Below are 6,688 nucleotides of genomic sequence, written 5' to 3'. Positions count from 1 at the left end.
TCAACTGTTACCTTCGGGTACATAAAGCTATTGGTCTTTGGTATAAATGTTTAAAAGTTCAAGTTCTGTAGTCAGGGGGTCTGGACTTATGTCCTAGCTATACTGTTAATACTTACTAGCTGTGTGATACTGGAGAAGTCCCCTAACCTCTCTGTGCTTCAGTTCCACTTCCTATTTTAAGTTGTTTTGAGTTCTCTTTCCTTCTTACTAGCTAATTTCTCATCACTTCAATCCCTGTTACAGTTAATAGTTTTTTATGTTGAATTTTCCCTGTTCAACTTACCATATAGTATCTGTCTCCTGATTAGACCCTGAATGATTAAGTGCTCAATAAATATCTATTGAAAGAAAATAAGGAACAAAAGAAAACAGAAAAAGGAGGGAGGTAAAGAGAAAGAGAGATCTGAGTTATTACTGTCATATCGCCAAATCAGCTATGTGGTTATTAGCTGTTATAATTTGAAATTAGAAATTTAAAAAGACCAAGTGAATTCTGTATGAATATAATCCTGTGCCATTAATTACTTGTAATTACTTTATCCACTTTTTATTTATTCCGTCACTAAACCTTTATTAAGAAATTAGTTTTTCAAGCATATAATAGATTTCTTAGGATAATGAGAGGGTTGTTGTACAGGCAAAGAGAATACAGACCATAAAGTCAGTAGAAATTTCCTTGAATATCAGATTTCAGGAACACTAGATTTCAAAACTGCCTTTTAATCAAGTACAGATTACTTTTTCTGTCCCTCTTCTACTCTCAACTCCTACCAATAAAGGAATAAATGAATGAGTAAATAAATGAATAGGTAGATAATTTAATTTCTGTTCTTTAAAATTTTACTGTCAGGAAATGAGGCTAAATGTCTAAATTAAATTCCTCACCCACCTTGTGTTCTTCTTTCCTTCAGACCAAGGACATTCTTCATTAGTTATGCATAGCAGCTCTTTAAATCTTATTAAATCACTCCTCTCACTTCCCTTCTACAAGTTAAATATTCCCATTTTCTTCTCTCATCATAGTTTCATTCTTTTTTTAAACTTTTTACTGTATATTGGAGTATAGTTGATTTGGGGCTTCCCTGGTGGCTCAGATGGTAAAGAATCCACCTGCAATGCAAGAGAACTGGATTCAATCCCTGGGTTGGGAAGATCCCTTGGAGTAGGGAATGGCTACCCACTCCAGTATTCTTGCCTGGAAAATTCCATGGAGAGAGGAGCCTGTTGGGCTACAGTCCATGGGGTCTGTCCATGGGGTCAAGTCAGACATGACTGAGCAACTAACACTTTCACTTTTCATAGTTGATAAACAGTGTTGTGTTATGTGATGACTTAGAAGGGTGGGATGGTGAGGGATTGGAGGGTCAAAAGGGAGGGGATATATGTATACATATAGCTGATTCACTTTGTTGTACAGCAGAAAGTAGCACAGCATTGTAAAGCAATTATACTCCAATAATAAAGAACAAAACAATGTGTTAATTTCAGTTGTACAATGAAGTGGTTCAGTTATACATATACATGTATCTATTCTTTTTCAAATTCTTTTCCCAGTTAGGTTGTAACATATTGAGCAGAGTTGTATATAGTAGGTCCTTGGTTATTTGTCTTCCTGAAGTTTCTCCAAGTTTTTCACACTCTTCTTAGCTCAGGCTGAAAATGTTATAGACTAGGTAGTTTAAACACTAAATATTACTTCTCACACTTCAGGAGGCTGCGAAACCCCAAATCAAGGTGCCCTCCCCCAGGAAGGTTGCAGATGGCTGCCTTCCTGCTGTATCCTCAGGTGGCAGAGAGTGTAGGGGACTCTGGTCTCTTCCCCTTCCTATAAAGGCACTATTTCCACCACTGAAGCTCCACCTCATGGTCTCCAGTTCAGTTGCTCAGTCGTGTCCGACTCTTTGCGACCCCATGAACCACAGTACACCAGGCCTCCCTGTTCATCACCAACTCCTGGAGTCCACCCAAACCCATGTCCATTGAGTCGGTGATGCCATCCAACCATCTCATCCTCTGTCGTCCCCTTCTCCTCCTGCCCTCAATCTTTCCCAGCATCAGGGTCTTTTCAAATGAGTCAGCTCTCTGCATCAGGTGGCCAAAGTATTGGAGTTTCAGCTTCAACATCAGTCCCTCCAATGAACACCCAGGACTGACTGATCTCCTTACCTAAACCTAATCTAGACTTCCTGAAGAGCCTACCTGCAAATACTGTCACAATGAAGATTAGGGTTTTCAACATGTGAATTTGGGTGGAGGTGCAGAAACATTTATTCCACAGCAACAGTCATCTTAAATGGCAGTATACTTTCTTCAGCAATCTCTTGTCGAGTTTGATATTCTTGGCTTAATGAAAGTGCCTCTCAAATGCCTTGGCCTTCCATGTTTATGTATTTGGGTATCAGTGATATGTTAAACACTTTTAGTTACAATTTAAAAACTTTTCACAGGTAAACTTGTGTATACCTAAGACAGAAACTGTGTACATGGAAAAGATGGGAGTTAATGAAGGAGGAAATAGAGACATACCTGGAAGGCAAATTGTAATAGGAACATTACATAATAAGCACTTGGCCTACTTGGAAGAACAGTTAAAGACTATTTACACACACACACTAATAAAATTATTGACTCTTTTCTATCCATAAAACAACTCCCTAAGAGTCTTTTTCTATGCAATCAACTCTTTGTGTACTTGAGTTATAAAATAGGTTTCTTTCAAATATTCTTAAATAATACACTATGCTAATTTAGAAAAGCTCAGAGGACCCTTTCAATTTATTGATCCCAATATGAATGATTTCCCACATGTTTAAGTCTTTGGAACTGGAATGCTTTCACAACTGATGGAATTGTCCAATTCCATGACCCCTTCAGCTTCCGGCAGCCCTACTGCTCCAGGAGAAGATGAGACAGGCACCTCAGCTCCCTCTCACCCTTATCATGACTGATCTTCAGGCCAACCTGTTCCTTGGACAACTTGAACTCTCTTGTCAACGAGAAGCCCGATAGTAAGTGCACAAACTTGGGGAAGGGTGGGTTTCCTTGGGCTATTAACTGCTTATGATGTCTATCAACTGAATAAAGCATCCATAAATGACCCTTCTTTATTTTTGTTCTATCTTTTTATTTTACTGAATATAGTTGATTTACAATGTTGCTAGTTTCTGCTGTACAACAAAGTGTTTCAGTTATACATACATTAAATCATATACTATTAAATAAAAGAATATATACATATACATTCTTTTTCATATATAATTCCCTGGGCTATCCAGTAGGATCATGTTGTTTGTCTATTCTATGTACATAATAATTCGCATCTCCCAATCCAAAAAAGGAATACCAGGCAAACTCTCCTGAGACTCAGGGAAAGTCTAAAAAATATCCTAATATGCATAAGATAAAATAGGTTAAGTGATAAAAAGCAAATAAAATCACAACGAATTTTTTAATTGATGGGTGTTTTCACACATATAAACCAATGGAAAAGAACACAGAGGCAGAAATAAACCCTTGCATATATGGTCAACTGATCTCCAACAAGGGTGCCAAGAACAAAGAGTAGGGATAGCAGAGTCTGTTCAATGAATGGTGCTGGGAAAATGGGACATCCACATGCAAAAGAGTGGAATTAGGCCTTTATCTTACACTAGACAAAAAATCAACTTAAAACAGCTTAAAGATTTAAACAAAAGACCTAAATGTAAAAAACCTCCTAGAAGAAAACAGTACAAAAGCTTCTGGACATTGGTCTGGGCAATGACTTTTTCCATAGGACACCAAGAGCACAGGCAACAAAAGCCAAAACAGAAAACTGGGGCTTCATATACATAAACTCCGTTAACTCAGTAGCAAACATTTCAGTCAGTTCAGTTCAGTTCAGTCACTCAGTCGTGTCTGACTCTTTAGACCCCATAAACCGCAGCATGCCAGGCCTCCCTTTCTATCACCAACTCCCGGCTGGAGTTTACCCAAGCTCACATCCATTGAGTCAGTGATTCCATCTAACCATCTCATCCTCTGTTGTCCCCTTCTCCTGCCATCAATCTTTCCCATCAGGGTCTTTTCAAATGAGTCAGCTCTTCACATTAGGTCTCCAAAATATTGGAGTTTCAGCTTCAATATCAGTCCTTCCAATGAACACCCAGGACTGATTTCCTTTAGGATGGACTGGCTTGATCTCCTTGAAGTCCAAGGGACTCTCAAGGTCTTCTCCAACACTACAGTTCAAAAGCATCAATTTTTCTGTGCTCAGCTGTCTTTATAGTCAAACTCTCACATCCATACATGACTACTGGAAAAACCATAGCCTTGACTAGATGGATCTTTGTTGGCAAAGCAAAGTCTCTGCTTTTTAATATGCTGTCTAGGTTGGTCACAACTTTCCTCCCAAGGAGTAAGCGTCTTTTAATTTCATGGCTGCAATCACCATCTGCAGTGATTTTGGAGCCCCCCAAAATAGTCAGCCATTGTTCCACTGTTTACCCATCTATTTGCCATGAAGTGATGGGACCGGAAGCAAACATTTAAATAACCTAATTTTAAAATGGGCAAAGGTACACTGTTGGTGGGAATGTGAATCTAGAGATCTGTACTTAACAATACCGTATTTAAGAGGGTAGATCTCATGCCAAATATTCTATTATAAAAAAAAAAAAGATGGTGTCATATTCAAATAAATACAATAGTAACAATTGGACATTCCCACATGAAGGCCTAATGCCTTCCCACACTTACACTCATGTTCAATAACAACATGGGCTTCAGTGCTGTGACTAGTTTTCGTCTTTCCAGGACCTGGTGACTGGAAAGGCCCTAGATCTCGCTGGACAATGCTCTTGCTGTGTCACCATTTTCAGACTTCTTCCCTGGTAGCTCAGCTGGTAAAGAATCCATCTGCAATGCAGGAGTCCCTGGTTCAATTCCTAGATCAGGAAGATCTCCTGGAGAAGGATTAGGGTACTCACTCCAGGATTCTTGGGCTTCCTTGGAGGCTCAGATGGTAAAGAATCTGCCCGCAATGCGGGAGACCTGGATTCAATCCCTGGGTTGGGAAGATCCCCGGAGAAGAGAATGACAACCCAGTATTCTTGCCTGGAGAATCCCCACACACAGAGGAGCCTGGCAGGCTATAGTCCATGGGGTTGCAAAAAGTCAGACATGACTGAGTGACTAAAGACAGCACAGCATATCAACCAATCTCTGGGGTTCAACTGAAGGAGTCTAAACCACAACTCTGACTTTGAAAGTGAGTTAAGATTAACATCATGAAAATCAAATTTCAGGTGTTCAGCTACAAAGATAAAGCAGTGTTCATCAGCCCCTCCTGCTGGTGTCAGATGAGCAGCCTCACCTGCAAGCCTAAATGGGGCCATTTATAGGAGCAAACCCAGTCATTACAAACCTTCCACAGGCACAATTTCCCTGGTGTTGCCATTAGCCTTTTTTATTTTAACAACTACTGATTTCCTTGTAAATTGGGTGGACAATAGCTGTGTGGACAAGAACAAAACCTGAAGACATATACCATTAGGTTGAAAGGTTTTGAACTCTCTGCTTTGCAACTTACCAGAGAGTAACAAATCTAGTTCTATTCAGGGGATTTAATTCACATTAAGTACCTGGGCAAAATCCAACATTAGCCCTGAAAAGTTAATCTGATTAAAGAGTTGATGGACATTACTTCTCTCAGACTAATAAAGTTAATTTTAATGGAGTAATGTCTCCCTGGCAGATTACTGAGAATGAAATAACTAGCTAGGTGTTTTATACATTACAAAATGCTCAACAAATACAGGTCATTATTCAGGTCTCTATTCTTTTGTTAGCCTCCAGATTCTGCCTCTTATTTCCTTCCTTTTCTTTTCCTACATCTTCTTTAGAGGCCTTAATCTAATTATTTAGCTGATGGAAACCCTCAGGCCTGGCTTACTATCACCTCATGTTTTCAACTAGTAAATTAATTCAATAAACACACTTGGAAGCTACCATGGACAAGTTATGGAGTTGTTATACTAATACACAAGATTTTAAAACAGCACACAGACATTGTATGCTACATTCCAAAGACCGACCATTACACACACATTTTGGAATATTTGGCTAAGAAAGAGACAACTCTGTAAACCCTTGCTTACGCTGGACACACGAAAGAGTTGAGTGAGATTAAAGTCATATCTGAGACTTGCAGATTGAGCACTCTAACCCAAGAATGCAAAGTAGATGCTACCTTCTATCCCCAAATCAAGGGGTCTCAAATGCAACACCAGGATTTCTATATGAGCTTCTGCCCTGGTCTCTGATGTTCTCTTGAAAAAGTTATAGGTAACAGATGGGATGCCTAAAAATCAGACAACAAAATAAAATGACTACATGAGGGGCCTGGGCTTTCATGGTTTGTCAGTGGAAACCAGGAGTGTTTTGTATAGCTTCTATGTAATTCATGCTACAAAGAAGCCAGAAGAGTGGCCTGACATCATTTCCAGGTGGAAACCCAGTGTGGCACCCCATTAAAGACAATAATGACCATGATAATCAAGCATGCTTAACCTTCACAAGTAAGTATCATTTGTGTGGTTTTTTAAAAAATATTTATATATTTGACTGTGTTGGGTCTTAGTTGTGATGCACAAGCTATCTATTTTTGATGTGTGAGCTCCAGAGCTGAAGGCTCAGGAGTTGCTGCATA

Source organism: Bos indicus x Bos taurus, chromosome 20 (assembly GCF_003369695.1).
Source record: "Bos indicus x Bos taurus breed Angus x Brahman F1 hybrid chromosome 20, Bos_hybrid_MaternalHap_v2.0, whole genome shotgun sequence".
NCBI classification, from domain to species: Eukaryota; Metazoa; Chordata; class Mammalia; order Artiodactyla; family Bovidae; genus Bos; species Bos indicus x Bos taurus.
Note: the sequence above shows the minus strand (reverse complement) of the source record.